The sequence below is a fragment of the Pseudophryne corroboree genome, chromosome 4 (genome assembly GCF_028390025.1).
Source record: "Pseudophryne corroboree isolate aPseCor3 chromosome 4, aPseCor3.hap2, whole genome shotgun sequence".
Lineage (NCBI taxonomy): Eukaryota > Metazoa > Chordata > Amphibia > Anura > Myobatrachidae > Pseudophryne > Pseudophryne corroboree.
The window spans coordinates 149,066,091-149,085,578 of NC_086447.1; the positions used below are offsets into that span (position 1 = coordinate 149,066,091).

The following is a 19,488-nucleotide window of genomic DNA, read 5'->3' on the forward strand; positions in this document are numbered from 1 at the left end:
CCTTCAAGAGGTTGGGCCCCCCTTCCTAAGTCCTACGAAGCAGGCAGGCTGGTGCCAACCAGCCCTTCCTGAAAATAACAAACATATGAAATAAATGCAGAAAACTCTTCAGGAGCTTCAATAAGCGTGACCAGCTCCTCCGTGCATATTTTCTAAACTGAGTCTGGTAGGAGGGGCATAGAGGGAGGAGCCAGCCCACACTATCAAATTCTTAAAGTGCCCATGGCTCCTAGTGGACCCGTCTATACCCCATGGTACCAAATGGAACCCCAGTATCCTCTAGGACGTAAGAGAAATTTAGATACTGTACAGGAGTCACCCAGTACCATAGAACCACTAACTTAAAGGAATAACCATAAACTGAGAAGAGATTGAATTTGGATTAAAATAATGTTTTATATTTTCTACAGCTTGTAGCAAAATTATTTTTAACACTTCACCTTATGGTTGTGTCCTGTCCTGTCATATTCTATAACAACTGCTTCATCAAGATCCACTTGACTCAAATGTTCAGGGATTTTACTCTTTAATTCCAAACACATTGCTCTCTGCCTCTTTCTGAATCTGCCCATTAATTATCATCCCTTGATTCTTGACACTATACAACAATGGTTTAATTTTGCCAATCCTATGCTTGTAATAGCTGCCAATTTCAATCTGTTGAATAGTGGAGTTGCAAATATTGGGCCTGATTCATATCTGTAAGTAAAGCAAAAAAAGCAATCAACCAGGCAAAACCATGTTGCACTGCAGGTAGGGCAGATGTAACATGTGCAGAGAGATTTAGATTTGGATGTGGTGTGTTCAAACTGAAATCTAAATTGCAGTGTAAAAAAACAGACAGTATTTACCCTGCACAGATAAAATACAAATGTATTTGTTCCCCTTGCATGGCAACATGGTTTGTTCCAGACACAAAATTACTTCCTTTTTTGTACTTTAATTACAAACATAAATTAGGCCCTTTGTCTCTTATTTGTGTTCTTTTTGTACACATTAATTTAAATAATATCACAGAATTTAGCAGAAATATTAAGCTACATTTTTAAAGTCATGTTTCTGAAGATTTATTTTTCATTGTTCAACTAGCTAAATATTCTGGAACGCCCCATTTGAATCCAAAGGAGAAATTATTTTGGAAACCTTTATTCCATGCCTATGCCTAATTTCTGTTTAACCTTAATGAATGTAGCTAAAGTCAGTGTAAGTGGCTGATGTGTCTAATTATTCCTTAATTCCTTCCCCATATGCCTGGAACTTGATGATTAAGTATGAATCCATTATATTCTGTCCTGAAGACGGCCTCTTAAGTGCATAAGAACAATTTAGCAAAACAGCATTTGCTTCCGAATCTAAAGACTCATCTATCTGAACTTGAATTTAATTTAATTTATAACAGCTATGGTTGGAGAGGGTTCTCTGATTTTTAAGCACTTTATGAAGATTGGTATTCTTTGCCTAATCTGTCTCTCTCTCTCTCTCTCTCTCTCTATATATATATATATAATATATATACACAGCATGTCACACTGGACTGGCACTCTGTGAACCAGCAGCTCCGGTACCCTCTGTATCCAAATAAACATCACTGTAGTCTATACAAACACACAGCAGCACTCGGAGTCTTAAATTCAACTTAGTGTATTCACAGCAAAATTCAATGTCTCGGATCTGGATGGCCATTTTGTTCACCTTGACAAAGAGGGGCCATCCAGCCCCGAAACGTTGGATTTTGATATGAATACACTAAATTAAATTTAAGACTCTGAGTGCCGCTGTGTGTTTGTTTGGAGTGATATATATATATATACATATATATATATATATATATATATATACAGGTTGAGTATCCCTTATCAAAAATGCTTGGGACCAGAGGAATTTTTGGATATCGGATTTTTCCGTATTTTGGAATAATTGCATGCCATAATGAGATATTATGGTGATGGGACCTAAGTCTAAGCACATAATGCATTTATGTTACATATACACCTTATACACACAGCCTGAAGGTAATTTTAGCCAATATTTTTTATAACTTTGTGCATTAAACAAAGTGTGTGTACATTCACACAATTCATTTATGTTTCATATACACCTTATGCACACAGCCTGAAGGGCATGTAATACAATATTTTTAATAACTTTGAGTATTAAACAAAGTTTGTGTACATTGAGCCATCAAAAAACAAAGGTTTCACTATCTCAGTCTCACTCAAAAAAGTCCGTATTTTGGAATATTCCGTATTTCGGAATATTTGGATATGGGATACTCAACCTGTATATATATATATATATATATAAGTGATGAGCGGGTTCGGTTCCTCGGAATCCGAATCCCCCCGAACTTCACCCATTTTACACGGTTCGGAGGCAGACTCGGATCCTCCCGCCATTTTCACTCATGCATTGGAGATGATAGGGAGAGGACGTGCAGCGTTCTCTCAGTTGTGTTCAGTGTGCTGCAAATATCTGTGCTCAGTGTGCTGCAAATATCTGTGCTCAGTGTTCTTGCAAATATCTGTGCTCAGTGTGCTGCAAATATCTATGTTCTCTGCCTGAAAAACGCTCCATATCTGTGCTGCATTGTAGTATATAGTAGGAGGACAGTGCAGAATTTTGCTGACCAGTGACCACCAGTATTATATCAGTACGGTACAGTAGTCCACTGCTCTACCTACCTCTGTGTCGTCAAGTATACTATCCATCCATACCTGTGGTGCATTTTAGTTGTGCGCAGTATATATAGTAGAAGGACAGTGCATAATTTTGCTGACCACCAGTATATAATATATAGCAGTACGATACAGTAGTCCACTGCTCTACCTACCTCTGTGTTGTCAAGTATACTATCCATCCATACCTGTGGTGCATTTAAGTTGTGCGCAGTATATATAGTAGGAGGACAGTGCATAATTGTGCTGACCACCAGTAAATAATATATAGCAGTATGGTACAGTAGTCCACTGCTCTACCTACCTCTGTGTCGTCAAGTATACTATCCATCCATACCTGTGGTGCATTTAAGTTGTGCGCAGTATATATAGTAGGAGGACAGTGCATAATTGTGCTGACCACCAGTATATAATATATAGCAGTACGGTACAGTAGTCCACTGCTCTACCTACCTCTGTGTCGTCAAGTATACTATCCATCCATACCTGTGGTGCATTTAAGTTGTGCGCAGTATATATAGTAGGAGGACAGTGCATAATTGTGCTGACCACCAGTATATAATATATAGCAGTACGGTACAGTAGTCCACTGCTCTACCTACCTCTGTGTCATCAAGTATACTATCCATCCATACCTTTGGTGCATTTAAGTTGTGCGCAGTATATATAGTAGGAGGACAGTGCATAATTGTGCTGACCACCAGTATATAATATATAGCAGTATGGTACAGTAGTCCACTGCTCTACCTACCTCTGTGTCGTCAAGTATATGATCCATCCATACCTGTGGTGCATTTAAGTTGTGCGCAGTATATATAGTAGGAGGACAGTGCATAATTTTGCAGACCACCAGTATATAATATATAGCAGTACGGTACAGTAGGCCATTGCTATTGATATATTACTGGCATATAATTCCACACATTAAAAAATGGAGAACAAAAATGTGGAGGGTAAAATAGGGAAAGATCAAGATCCACTTCCACCTCGTGCTGAAGCTGCTGCCACTAGTCATGGCCGAGACGATGAAATGCCATCAACGTCGTCTGCCAAGGCCGATGCTCAATGTCATAGTAGAGAGTATGTAAAATCCAAAAAACAAAAGTTCAGTAAAATGACCCAAAAATCAAAATTAAAAGCGTCTGATGAGAAGCGTAAACTTGCCAATATGCCATTTACGACACGGAGTGGCAAGGAACGGCTGAGGCCCTGGCCTATGTTCATGGCTAGTGGTTCAGATTCACATGAGGATTTAAGCACTCATCCTCTAGCTAGAAAACTGCAGTGCCACTCCTAGATGGGCCAGGTGTTTGTGTCGGCCACTTGGGTCGCTTAGCTTAGTCACACAGCTACCTCATTGCACCTCTTTTTTTGTTTGCATCATGTGCTGTCTGGGGACTATTTTTTAAATCTGGCATCCTGTCTGACACTGCAGTGCCACTCCTAGATGGGCCAGGTGTTTGTGTCGGCTACTTGGGTCACTTAGCTTAGCCATCCAGCGACCTTGGTGCACCTCTTTTTTTCTTTGCATCATGTGCTGTTTGGGGACTATTTTTTGAAGTGCCATCCTGTCTGACACTGCAGTGCCACTCCTAGATGGGCCAGGTGTTTGTGTCGGCCACTTGGGTCGCTTAGATTAGCCATCCAGCGACCTTGGTGCACCTCTTTTTTTCTTTGCATCATGTGCTGTTTGGGGACTATTTTTTGAAGTGCCATCCTGTCTGACACTGCAGTGCCACTCCTAGATGGGCCAGGTGTTTGTGTCGGCCACTTGGGTCGCATAGCTTAGCCATCCAGCGACCTTGGTGCACCTCTTTTTTTCTTTGCATCATATACTGTTTGGGGACTATTTTTTAAATCTGCCATCCTGTCTGACACTGCAGTGCCACTCCTAGATGGGCAAGATGTTTGTGTTGGCCACTTGGGTCGCTTATATTAGCCATCCAGTTACCTTGGTGCACCTCTTTTTTTCTTTGCATCATGTGCTGTTTGGGGACTATTTTTTGAAGTGCCATCCTGTCTGACACTGCAGTGCCACTCCTAGATGGGCCAGGTGTTTGTGTCGGCCACTTGGGTCGCTTAGCTTAGTCACACAGCTACCTCCTTTCACCTCTTTTTTTCTTTGCATCATGTGCTGTTTGGGGACTATTTTTTAAATCTGCCATCCTGTCTGACACTGTAGTGCCACTCCTAGATGGGCCAGATGTTTGTGTCGGCCACTTGGGTCGCATAGCTTAGCCATCCAGCGACCTTGGTGCACCTCTTTTTTTTTTCTTTGCATCATGTGCTGTTTGGGGACTATTTTTTAAATCTGCCATCCTGTCTGACACTGCAGTGCCACTCCTAGATGGGCCAGGTGTTTGTGTCGGCCCTTGGGTCGCTTAGCTTAGTCATCCAGCGACCTCGGTGCAAATTTTAGGACTACAAATAGTATTGTGAGGTGTGAGGTGTTCAGAATAGACTGAAAATGAGTGGAAATTATGGTTATTGAGGTTAATAATACTATGGGATCAAAATAACCCCCAAATTCTATGATTTAAGCTGTTTTTGAGGGCTTTTGTAAAAAAACACCCGAATCCAAAACACACCCGAATCCGACAAAATATTTTCAGGGAGGATTTGACAAAATGTGTCCAAATCCAAAACACGGCCGCAGAACCGAATCCAAAACCAAAACACAAAACCCGAAAAATGTCCGGTGCACATCACTAATATATACACACACACACAAATATAAAACCCCAGCATACATAGTCTACATAGGGGTGCATGAGTCTACATAGGGTTGCATAACTATGACCACTAGCTTTCTCATGCACCCCTATGTAGACTCAATTATCTTGAACCTGTCTCAGCTGTTTCTTAGTAATATATTAGCCAGTGTCAGGTGACTAGTGTACCTTTAAAAGCCATAAGGTGTGTGTCAGGTGCACATTAATCCTAGCAGGCATATGAAGTGTGAGACAGGTGTCAAGTTTTAAGACTCTGTAATAGTGTAGGACCTGCGTGAAGGTGGGGTACCTTGGTGATCAGTTTGCAGGCTTCTGTGCATTGGCCAATTCACTAACTAAACCCCTATCATTTATTTATTGATGTGTTGAGGATAAGTGAGCTTGCTATGGTGTGTGTATATATATATATATATATATATATATACACAGATACATGACCGGCACTCCATGTATTGATTAATATTACCCGGTGCCCTCACAGGTGAAGAGGTATATACGATAAAGGTGCGGCACTCGGGACTTCTTAGCAAAAAGCCACACAAGCCATGTGTTATACTGTATCAATTTTTCAACCTAAAGAGATTTTCATCAGGATACATGAATATGTCTTTAGATTGAAACGTTGATATAACACATGGCTTGTGTGACTTTTTACTAAGAAGTCCCGATTGCCGCATCTTTCCCGTGTATATACATATATATGCGAAAGCTCTCGCTTGCTCGCTCACTCACTCACTCACTTACTCACTCACTCTTACTTCCAGATATGTTAGGAAGCTGAAATGTAACATAGGTATTCTTCAGGTGGGAAATAGGAAAACTATGTGATTAGAATGTTAATAAGCATCCCCTAAGGGGATGAAAAGGGGGTTGACATAATAACGTCATCACCGATAGGTGGCCTGTGTTACGTAAATACTAACGCCAAAATGGACACTCGGATCAAATTTTGGATTGCACCCCCAGTGTGTAGAATTTCATAACTATAAAAATGGTCCTGTCACTTTTACCATATCTGCTACGGATGTTCCTCAGGTATGGCCAAGAAACATGGATTGATATTTACTTACATTAAGACGTCTCAAATTTACAGCTCTATAAAATTACCAGAATACCTATGTTAAATTTCATCTTCCTAACATATTGAGAAGTAAGAGAATTAGTGATGACTGAGTGAGTGAGTGAGTGAGTGAGTGAGTGAGTGAGTGAGTGAGTGAGGGCTTTCACATTTTTGTAGTTTATTATATTCTACACACTGGAGGTGTTATCACTCCCGCAATGCAAGCCATGTCAACAACCTTTTCATCCCCTTAGGGGAGGTTTTTAAAATTCTAATTACGTAGTTTTCCTATAACCCACCTGCAGAATACCTATGTTAAAATTAATCTTTCTAACATATCGGAAAGTAAGAGAATAAGTGATGAGTGAGTGAGTGAGTGAGTGAGTGAGTGAGTGAGGGCTTTTGCATTTATATATATAGACATATGTACAAATGCCTACAGACTTTTCCTTGATTTATCTATATTTTTCTAGAAGCCATTGTATACAATGTAACTAATCAGTCTGGATCAGGGCTCTGGGTTTACCTTGGCTGGCCCAGCCCCCAAATGTGTCACATCATACTGAGTGAGCAGGAAAGAGAGCACTGCATTGTGGGCAGTTCAGCAGTGGTGCTACTGGCTGCATGGTGCTGGTGCCATGGGCAGCGATGGTGCAGGCCCCAGGACCTGTGCACCCTGTGCAATGGCATCACTCGCAGGTTACAGACATAAAGTAAATTATCCAATATCGGGCTTCCGTACATCTGAATGTTTTTTTACATACTGTACTCTAGTTTCTTGCATAAATATTGTAGAAGATACTCGCACCCAAGATGTTTCTTTATCAGATCCATATGTATATGGATTGTTGTAGTGTATAACTGTCCTCCCAATTTCTCCCATCCTGCCTGCCAGACATCCTCTCTTTTGCAACCAAAACTGACAATCGGGCAATTAAGATAGGGGTCTTTTAGATGGGCTCATGTAAGTGAATTGAAGAGCTAATATCCTTTAAGTATTTCATCTTCCCCTTCTATCTTAAGGGAGCTTAGTAGCGGCCAATTTTCTCCAACCACTCCGTACAAGGGGCCGTATACTTTTTGCCTATTACACCTCCAAGCTAGCTAGGTATTTTTATTAGTGAGTCTCATAATATTTATATTATTCTCATACTATTTTGCTGTAAAACCCTTGTCATCCTAATTAGTTGACCACCAAATCTGTAGCTAACAAGAGATTTTTCTTACATGAAAAAAATAATCAATCACATCCATGACACAAAAGGAAGTGGTTTCACCTGGTAATCAAGCGAATCTGGGGATGTAGCCAGATCTCATTAGCATCATCCCAGCAAAATGCAGTAAATTCATATCTTTGTTAAACATGAATGATCAAAATGGCAAACTTAATACCAACAAGACTATGGGGCTAATTCAGACCTGTTCGCTGCAGTGCGTTTTTGCACAGCGGGCAATCAGGTCTGAAATGCGCATGGGCCGCAGTGCGCATGTGCATGCCAGAGATGCGATCGGCATCTCAGCTCAGCATTCGCCTCTGCCTGATTGACAGGCAGTGGCATTCGCTGGGCGGAAGGGGGCTGGCCGGTGTCATTTGTCCGCCATTTTGGGGGCACGGTCTGGGCAACGCAGGTGTGCCCGGACCGTGCGGGGGCCAGGCCGCGGCGGCTGCATGATGTCACATGCAGCCGCTGCAACCCGGGTCGTGGTGAAAAGTCACCTACCAGCGCAGCAATGTGGAAGTAGGGACTTAATCGCCAGGTGCGCTAGCATCACCGCCGTGCAATGCCATCGCACCCGTGTGGCTCTATCGCACCCGTGCTGCGGGGAGAGGGCCAGGCATGTGGGGCGGACTAGCCCTATGCTGGGCGTCCCCCCGCATGTCAAAGTGGCTGATCGTAGCCGTGCAAAATTTTGCACGGCTGCGATCAAATCTGAATTAGCCCCCATATTGGTCAGATCATCCACAGCAAAATACTGTTCCTTTGCAAACATTTTCCTATGGGCAAATATATGTGCAGTGGGTAATCCCCACTGTAATAGCAATAAATAATGAGATACATGATCTGTATTGTAATATTTTTCAATATAAATTAACGGCGTTAACATTTTTTTTAGAGTTCTGTTTTTAGGTTCTGTTCTCCAGAAATCCGAATCCACCCAAATTTTGTGGTTCGAACCGACCAAACCTCCATCCAGATTCAATCCGAACTAGCGGTTTGATTTTTACCGTGGTTCAGATTTTGGATTTTAAATTTGAATTTTGGGCTTTGGATGGCAAAAACGACACGATTTTAGCTGTTTTTATAGATTTTTATCAATGATTATCAATTTTGTTTTTCGTGATTTTATACAGAACCAAAATCTGAAACTGAATCCAAACACTTGAGGGTGGTTTTGCCAACACCAAAACATAATGATGAATTGGAACCCAAACCAAAATTCCAGGGGTACATGTCCAATTAAAATGGAGCCACAAATGGCTTTTGTGGTCTTTCAAGATGTGCTGATTTATTGGATATATTATGCTAAGATTTTAATCTATTTTATTTTTAATATGCATTTTTCATTGACAGGAAGGATAAAAAAATACTGCATTGTATGTATAAGGCGTAAGGCCTGATTCTGAGTCACAGGAAATGCCAATGCTCACCACTGTACTTTGGTGATATTTGCTGCCATGCACATGCGAAAATCCCTAAAAGCTCCAACAGCAGATGCATTCTGTGGTGTGGATGCACAGAGACGCACAGAGTCTGAAATGTATTAGATCTTTCCTGGGTGGTGACTGGGAGGTGGCTATTCACACCTACAGAGATGTACCATCTTATATGCGTGTTATGGGAGGATTGCAGGTGTGTTTCACAAGTGTTTGCAAACTCAGACACGTAATCACTCACATTGTTGGCCATACTCTAGCGGGGAATCTGCAACTAGCATGGGGCAGGTGATGGTTTCCATGGTGCGTCTGATGGGATGGCTGGGACTTCTGCTGAAAATGGATGTCCCAGTTCTTGCACATTCAGACGCACAGTTGTACACCAGGGGAAGGCTTATACTAGCGTTAGCACAAACTAGCAGATGCACCTATGGCAACAGACGCTAATGCAGTAACAACAGCATGTGACCAAGAATAAGAACCTTATGGGTAAATTGAATAAAGAACGAGTTTAGACAGCGCAGCGATCAGCCAGTAGCGCGGCATTTCAAAGTGGGCAAGCACAATTTGGCATCGCTGAAATATAAAATTATTGACCAGCAACCCGCTAGTATAAGAGGTGGAGATAGGAATCAAGCGCTCCTCCGTAGGGAGGCTAGATGGATCCACCAATTAAATACCCTTGTCCCAGTAGGCTTGAATGAGCAACTGGGTTTACGTTGTTTTCTCTAAAGTCCGATGCATGTGTTAATTTACATTCTCTAATGCAAATAATCAATGGAATAGAACGAGCTTTTAAATTCCAATATTGATGTGTACTGAATTGCACGATATTAGGGTTTGTTTGCACTATCTTGTTTTCATTCTATGTATTTGTATATATGTTTCCTAGGTAACCGGCACCATGACGGGGAAAGGAGCGCGCCGCACACGTGGGCGGGTGACGTCACCCGGACCCGCCTGGCCGCCGCGCCGTGGGAGCAGAGGGGGTGATGGTGAATGTATAAAGGTAAGAGTCTTTCAATGTTTGTATTGTTCTGACGAAAGTTTTAAACAACTGAAACGTTAACAGCACAATAGGGGTGTTTGCCTCGTTATTTCTATACGTTTGAAGTCCTCGTGGAGTGCCGCCGTTTCTGGATCGTTTACATGCTATTATAGCTGGATGGCACCTGGGGCAATTACCATTACAGGTGGAGTGCCGGTATTTTACTTTATTGGATACTACCAAGAATAGAGCTGACACCGAGAAGTGAGAGCTATCTACTTGGAATTTACAAGGCACCACCAACTTGTTTCATTATTCATCAGTACCCTTCTTTTGCACTTTTTTGCACTTTTTTCACGGTGATAAAAATGTCACTTAGCGGTGATACAATAGACACTAGTGGTCTCAGACACATTGATGTGGCAGCATGCGACGTTTGGTCTTTCTCTGACGCTGATGTAGAGAGTATAAGGTTTAAGGAAGACCTAGCTACCTCAGGAGGAGCTGAGAGCAACGAGCATCTATATACCAAACTGCTACGCATGCAAAAAAAAACACATTGATTATTTTATGCACGGTGTCACCTTATCTGATTATCACCGCAATCGACAGATTCCGAGAGGTTTCAGAATCGGAACATACCAACTATTGGTAAATACAACGTAGATTTTTGCCGTAAATGGATCGGCATCTTAAACAAATGTTTGCTGGATCTGATCCTCTTAGTAATAGAGGAGTCAGCAAGAAAGATGAACATAGTAAAGGAGATGATCACGACGTTTGAAAGCCAATTTGGCACAAAATTACAATTAGATAAAGAAAACAAGTGGATGGAGAAAATTGCTATACAAGTGGAAACATACCGACAAGAACTGGTTAAGTTTAAACGACAGAAATTGGATACTGTCCAGAAGGACTATAAATAAGGTCGAGTTTACACCTGGGTAAATAATCCGGATGGTCAACAGTATTCCCGATGCAAGTACCGACAGAGATCACGGTGGAGGCCAAATCAGGAGTCATCAAGCGGAGACCGTACTTCACCTAGTGATAGTGACACACCGGCAAGCTCCAATGTGGGCAAACCCCCTTTAGGTGTCAATACACGGGCCATGCGTGGCACGAGGCACGGGGGGCAGTGCAAAAGAAACGAAAAAAGGTTCGAGAAGCAAGAAAACAACATAGTTTTCAATTTATCAAGTAAAGAATTAACAGCAGATGAACTATCTCTCTTAAATAAAGGACTTTCATTTATTCCAGCACAGAAATTCGATGAGTTTCAATGGAAAATTGACTCCCATAGGGTCAATAGACGACTAAGGCTTAAAGAGTTCTTTGCGAACCAACCACCGGCCAAAACGACATCTGATGTACCTAAGGAACTTAAAAAACCTTCACAATTTGACCCTACCACTAACAATACTTCACTAAAGTGCTTTGCAAGAGTACTTGATTCTAATGTCATGGGACTTTCTAAACAATGACAAAGCCTAATATATATCCTATATTAAACACGCTAAAAGGTTAAGAGACTCAGTACGCTATTGGAGTAAGTGGTACCGTAAGGGTACGTACTCAGCGTAGCGGACGCTTAGCCGTGGACGAGACGCACGAGTGGCACGTTCGCTCACGGCTTAATGCGTAAAGGCAAGCACGCTATAGGCTGCCGATTACCGTAATGATACGCTATCAGCGTAGCGGACGCTCGAGACCACGAGGAGATCACGAGCGGCGCTGGCGCTCACAGAGTTAAACCTTTGTAACAATATCATAAACAATGTACTTATTTGTAAACCTTTGTGCAGTGATAAGGTGTAAATGCAACACAGTGTAACCTTGTTAGTTTAAAAGCTGTATGAGCGACTCTTACGCTCTGAGAACCCTTTAGCAATATAATAAACACTCAAATACCGGTCTAAGGGTCTAACACCTTTTAAGGGAATGAATGAACGTTCAATTGCAAAAGAATACACAATACAAGTTATACACTACCAAACTAACATAAAAATACCTAACCGAGTTATTGCACATTAAAATACAACAAAGACACAATTACATTTTAGGGGGGGAAGGAGAGAGAGAATGGCTTACAACAAGATAGGAGATAAAGATGGTTGCAGAGAACTTACGCACAAGGGGAAACAATCGCATGCGCCTTCCTGGATATCCAGCTCCCGATTATCAGTGATGAGAACCGTTGAAAAGAGTAGAGAGCTGGCCCAGGTCGGCTTGTCTTTATATACACTTACACACAGTACAGTACAATGGTCCCTACATTCTTATTGTTCATTGGACACAGGAATTCGTCTTTGCATTATAACAAAGGTCATAGGTTGGTTCATACAGGTGGGCTGTGACTATTCCAAACTGCTCAGGTGGGAGGGAAACTGGGTTTCCCGCCGCATGGGTAATAAAGTGCAAATATAGTAAATGTCCATAAACTTCTTATGTCCATAACTATACGCACGAGCGAGTAATCCGCTTCAAACCAACACCGGAATATTGCTAATTATATTCTCTTCCGATGGATACTAAACACCACTGTGTAACCCCTGTCTGACCCTTCATATCAAACAAAGAGGAATCTCTCTGTCCCCGAACATGCTACATTAACTAAACTTTCAGATTCTATCAAAGGGACCATAATCTACAAAATACATTATATGACTAAAATATGTAACGATCGAGTCGCACGCTAGACGCACACAAACTCTACCGTAAATGCACATACTGTGCGCCCGCGAGTGCACGCGACCGCGAGTATACGCACGCACGGATGGGCTCATGCACGTGCAGCGGGCACACGCATGAGGTGCATATATGGCAATGTGCAGCGTGATATTTTTCTGACTTTGACAACAACAAACCTATACTAAAGATAATCTTACCAAGAATGAGAGGATTGCCCTGACTACACTCAGCAAAGATCCAAACATAATAATCCGCATAGCGGACAAAGGTGGAGGCATCATCATCCAGGATCTTGTAGATTACAAGAAAGAGGCCTACCGACAATTATTGGACACTACCGTGTATAGGCAATTGGGGGGAGATCCCACCAATAAATACAACAAGGAATTCAAAATCATGTTGGAGAAAGCAGTATGTGACAATATTATTTCACCTGAGGTCCGAGATACACTTATTCAGGAATATCCCGTGGCCCCAATTTTTTACACCATACCTAAGATCCACAAGGATCCCCGGAATCCGGCCGGAAGGCCGATTATTTCAGCACGAGACTCAATATTCTAAAAAACCTCACAATTTCTGGACTATTACTTTCAACCAGTAATACAATCACAATCTACTTACTTAAAGGACACTATTAGCCTTATTAAAAAATTGAGTACGTTACCACGATTACCAGATGGGTGTTTGTTATGCACACTGGATGTGATTAGCCTCTACACCAATATCCCACATGGGAGAGGTGTGGGGGCTGCCAGAAGATTACTATCCAGTTCACCAGTCTATAATGGCCCCGATATAAGTTTTTTTATTGAATTGCTGCAGTTGACATTGTTCAGAAACTACTTCCTGTTTGATGGGAGGTGGTTTGAACAATGCCAAGGTTGTGCCATGGGCAGCTGTGTTTCTCCGGCCTTTGCCAACAGCTTCATGTTTGAGGTTGAAAAAGATATGTTTTTTGCTGATACAGAAGTGTCTAGAAACATAAAGTTTTTTGTTAGGTATATAGATGATTTATTTTTGATTTGGCAGGGGACGGAGGCATCGTTTGACCAATGTCTGAAACGTATAAACAGTATGGATGCTAATATAAAATTCACTGCGTCAGTTAGTGATACCAGTGTCAACTATTTGGATGTGGAAATTTCACTTATAGAGGGTAGGATAATCTGTATAAGAAACCGACAGATAAAAATACTGTCCTACATGCATCTAGTTTCCACCCCCCGAATATTAAGTACAGTTTACCATACTCCCAATTTTTAAGGGCACATCGTATTTCAGATGATCTGGCCAAAACGGATAAAGAAATCATGAGGATAGCTATGGATTTTAAGGCAAGGGGTTACGATTGGTCAAGTTTGATGGCTACCAAGAATAAGGTTTTGAGCATGAATAGGAATGAGTTACTACTGGATGGGGTCCCGAAATCAGATTTGTTTAAAAACAAAATTCCATTTGTACAAAGATATAACTCTTATAGTAGTGAGATTAAGAAGGTTACCCACCAGAGCTGGTCCATCATTACCTCTGATAGAGTTCTGCCCATGTTCAAATCCAACACCTTGCTATACACCTTCATATACACGTAATAAGAACCTTAAGGACCTGTTGGTCCATAATGACATCTCTGAACGTAGACCAGAGCCTATAGCCACTTTTTTAACAAGGAAGCCAGGGTGCTATAAATGTGTTGGCTGCACAACATGCAGCTACATGGAAACAGGCCCTGGCTTTCCACATCCCCAGACGGGCAAATTCATCAAGATCACCAAAGTCCTTACCTGCACCAGCACACACGTCATCTATTTTATAAGATGTCCGTGTGGGCTATATTATATTAACAAAACCTCCAGGCAGTTCCGTGAAAGGATGGCAATGCATAGATCGGCCATCAGAGCTGCACTGGAGGGAGACCAGCTAGCACAGCCAGTAGCGCGGCATTTCAAAGTGGGCAAGCACAATTTGGCATCGCTGAAATATAAAATTATTGACCAGCAACCCGCTAGTATAAGAGGTGGAGATAGGAATCAATCGCTCCTCCGTAGGGAGGCTAGATGGATCCACCGATTAAATACCCTTGTCCCAGTAGGCTTGAATGAGCAACTGGGTTTACGTTGTTTTCTCTAAAGTCCGATGCATGTGTTAATTTACATTCTCTAATGCACATAATCAATGGAATAGAACGAGCTTTTAAATTCCAATATTGATGTGTACTGAATTGCACGATATTAGGGTTTGTTTGCACTATCTTGTTTTCATTCTATGTATTTGTATATATGTTTCCTAGGTAACCAGCGCCATGACGGGGAAAGGAGCGCGCCGCACACGTGGGCGGGTGACGTCTTCCGGACCCGCCTGGCCGCCGCGCCGTGGGAGCAGAGGGGGTGATGGTGAATGTATAAAGGTAAGAGTCTTTCAATGTTTGTATTGTTCTGACGAAAGTTTTAAACAACTGAAACGTTAACAGCACAACAGGGGTGTTTGCCTCGTTATTTCTATACGTTTGAAGTCCTCGTGGAGTGCCGCCATTTCTGTATCGTTTATATATATATATATATATATATATATATTTTTTTTTTTTTTCCCCTTTCTTTCATGGAATTAAGAGAAACTGTGTGTGCAACTGATGTGTACAAATTACAGCTGCAGGATCAGGGAGAACCTGACGTACTGCCCTGCTGTATGTGTCGCTGCATATAGACTAAACTACAACAATCTAGCTATGTGAACAAAGGGGGTCATTCCGAGTTGATTGCTCATTAGCAACGTTTTGCTGTGCTGCAATCAGATAGTCGCCGCATATGGGTGAGTGTATTTTCGCTTTGCAAGTGTGCAAACGCTTTTGCAGCTGACGGCACAAAAAAGTTTGTTGCAGTGTCTGAGTAGCTCTGGACTTATTCAGCTGCTGCGATCACTTCAGACTTTTTGGTCCTGGAATTGACGTCAGACACCCGCCCTGCAAACGCTTGGACACGCCTGCATTTTTCCAAACACTCCCAGAAAACGGTCAGTTGACACCCATAAATGTCCTCTTTCTGTCAATCACCTTGCGATCAGCTGTGCGAATGGATTCTTCGTTAAATCCATCGCCCATCACCGATCCTCTTTGTACCCGTATGATGTGCCTGCGCATTGCGGTGCATACGCATGCACAGAACTGCAGAGTTTTAACCTGATCGCAGCGCTGCAAAAAGTTGCTAGCGAACGATCAACTCGGAATGACCCCCAATGTTTGTTTTGTGAATTGATTTCCCTTGTTGGATGCATCTATACCTGGTGATCCAGGACTAATCTATGATACTGCTTTGCCATATACTGTAAGTACAGACACATGAGGCTCCCTTGGGGTAGGATGTAATGGCAGCTGTGTGGGACGTCATTATATCTGGCCCTTGTTGTCTTTTGTTATAAAACAAAGTTGCCTCTGTAATTATCAGTAATAGGGAATTGGGACAATCTGGATATACTGCCCTGTTTCCCCATAATATTTGAATCATAAGGTATAATGGTGGTCATTCCGAGTTGATCGCTCGCTAGCAGTTTTTAGCAGCCGTGCAAACGCTATGCCGCCTCCCACTGGGAGTGTGTTTTAGCTTAGCAGAAGTGCGAATGAAAGGATCGCAGAGCGGATACAAAGTTTTTTTGTGCAGTTTTAGAGCAGCTTCAGATCTACTCAGTGCTTGCGATCACTTCAGACTGTTCATTTCCTGTTTTGACATCACAAACACACCCTGCGTTCGCTCAGCCACGCCTGCGTTTTTCCTGGCACGCCTGCGTTTTTCCAAACACTCCCTGAAAACAGTCAGTTGACACCCAGAAACACCCACTTCATGTCAATCACTCTGCGGTCAGCAGTGCGACTGAAAATCTTCACTAGACCCTGTGTGAAAATACATTGCTCGTTGTAATAGTACGTCGCACGTGCGCATTGCGCCGCATACACATGCGCAGAAGTGCCATTTTTTTGCCTTATCACTGCACAGCGACCGAATGCAGCTAGCGATCAACTTGAAATGACCACCATTGTGTGTGCAATTAAAATGCTTTAAGAGCAGCTGGAGAATCAGGGAAAATTTGATACAGTATACTGCCTTGCTCTACATGTGTGCTTCCTGTGGCAAATTAAACTATAGAACTCTGCCAATGTACAGTAACTAAATGATTGAGCTATTTTCTTATATAGTAACTTCAGAAAGTTTGATACTTTTTTATGTTACAGAATTATTGTGCAGTACTAAAGGTAACATGTATCACTTATGTTTGACACAAACATTCTCAGTTAAAACTGAATATCTATGCCGTGTCCACAAGCACTCTCACACATTGTAACAATTTACATATTGTATAAACACAAACCACACACTGCTCATATTCTGCAAATGGGATACGGTCATAGGTCGACCACACTTAGGTAAATCAGCTAATAACTGTCAATTTACATATTGGAGCTGATTGGCTGGTGTGTTATCACCTAGCACTTATCACTGCTTTATCACTTCTTTATGTCTTCTCCAGGCTTAATACATCTGCCCCAATGTTCTCACTGACTGTTTTTAAGACAATGGCCCTCATTCCGAGTTGTTCGCTCGCAAGCTGCTTTTAGCAGCGTTGCACACGCTAAGCCGCCGCCTACTGGGAGTGAATCTTAGCTTAGCAGAATTGCGAACGAAAGATTCTCAAAATTGCGAATAGAAATTTCTTAGCAGTTTCTGAGTAGCTCGACACTTACTCTGCCACTGCGATCAGTTCAGTCAGTTTCGTTCCTGGTTTGACGTCACAAACACACCCAGCGTTCGCCCAGGCACTCCCCCGTTTCTCCAGCCACTCCCGCATTTTTCCCAGAAACGGCAGCGTTTTTTCACACACACCCATAAAATGGTCTGTTTCCGCCCAGAAACACCCACTTTCTGTCAATCACACTCCGATCACCAGAACGAAGAAAATTCCTCGTAAAGCCGTGAGTAAAATACCTAACTGTTGAGAAAAATAACTAAGCGCATGCGCTCTGCGAACATTGCGCATGCGCAGTAAGTGACTAATCGCAAAATAGAGAAAATCGGCAGTGAGCGAACAACTCGGAATGAGGGCCAATGTGCGTATGATGTTGATTCCTTTAAACCAGTTTTTGAGTACACCCAATAATTCTTTTACATAAATTTAAAACAATTTAATATCAATAAAACATAATTAAGACAATTTACAAAAACTGTACGTATAACTTTATACAGTGTATATATATATATATATATATATATATATTGTGACAAGAACACTGGGATAGTGTTTGAGGGCAGGTATATTTGTCCCAGGTTCTTGTCTTACATGTTTTAGAAAATGTTAACTTCTAGGAAAAATGCTTTTTGTTTTGTCTGAACCTTTTCAGTTTGCTGTAAAAGCTGGGTAAAGGCTCTGAGAGAGAGATAAGGCGAGTTCTAGACATTGGGCCCAGTTCGGGTCTTTGGCCTCACAGAGGGCTAATCAGGGTTTCAGCTGTGTAAGAGTGATATAGTGCTTCTAACCTGATTAGTATGGGCAGACTGCCTGGGAAGGCTGCAGGATCTGTGTGTGAGAGACACGCTTTCTGATGCAAGTAAGCTATACAGTATGTACTGAAGAACTCTGTGTTTTGTTTAGTGACAGTTAGGAACATCTTATGTTTAGTTAGTGCCGGACAGGCAAGGTATTTTTATTTTGGGGTTTGTTTTATTTTCTGTTTCAATAAAACTGGCCGGGGTCAGTTGTACCAGAAACTGGACTTGTGTTGTTCCTCAGCTGCTGCGTGCGGCCATATTCCCCAGGAAAAGGCGCCTTGCACCCCTACAGTGTTACAATATATATATATACACACTGTATATATATAAAGTCTACAAGGAAATGTTATACAGGTATGTACAGTTTTAATAATGTTTTATTAGAGTGTGGTATGTTAGATAGGATAGGTTTACTATTGGTCGACAGTAAGTAGGTTGACATGGTGTCTAGGTTGACAGGGACTCTAGGTTGACATGTACTAGGTCGACTTGAATAAAAGGTCAACATGAGTTTTTAAAATTTTTGTGGTGTCGTTTTCTTCGTAGAGTGATGGGGAACCCCAATTAGTGCACTGTGTCCCCTCGCTCCGCTACCGCTGCGCTCGTCACAGGTTACCGTTCCCAATTGTAGTCCATGTGGATCGTAAAGTATGAAAAAGTTAAAAAAATGAAGAAGAAAAAAGTGAAAAACTCATGTCGACCTTTTGTCATGTCGACCTAGTACATGTCAACCTAGAGTCCCTGTCGACCTAGAAACCATGTTGATCTACTTACTGTCGACCAATAGTGGTCGACCTAGACACTGTCAACCTAAGTCTTGTCGACCTAGAGACCAGATCCCGTTTTATTGATATCAAATAGTTTTAAATGTATGTATAGGAATTAAGAACCTACCTGTCTATCTAAACCTTAGGCCCATACTAGCATGGGGCCTCTTTTGGGATAGCAGCAAAGGACTGAATAAATTGTCTAATAATCAAAGTATTTTAAAATACAAAAGAAACTCTATTAGGTTTATTGCATTAAATAATCAAATTAGTGCAATGGGGTACCTATAACATACATACATACATACATACATACATACATACATACATACATACAAATGCTCGTCTCCGGCACTCCTGCTACATTTGCTTGCTAAGGTGCCTT

General features: G+C 41.8%; 1 long non-coding RNA gene across 1 annotated transcript in view; it reads left to right on the top strand.

Annotated features, from left to right (window-relative positions):
* Nucleotides 1-19,488, top strand: part of LOC134911189 (uncharacterized) — a 103,565-nt gene that overhangs the window by 79,600 nt on the left and 4,477 nt on the right. Inside the window, exons 3-4 of the long non-coding RNA XR_010176393.1 lie at nt 10,016-10,132; nt 15,093-15,209. This is a non-coding gene — a long non-coding RNA (uncharacterized LOC134911189). The remainder of the gene's footprint in view (nt 1-10,015; nt 10,133-15,092; nt 15,210-19,488) is intronic.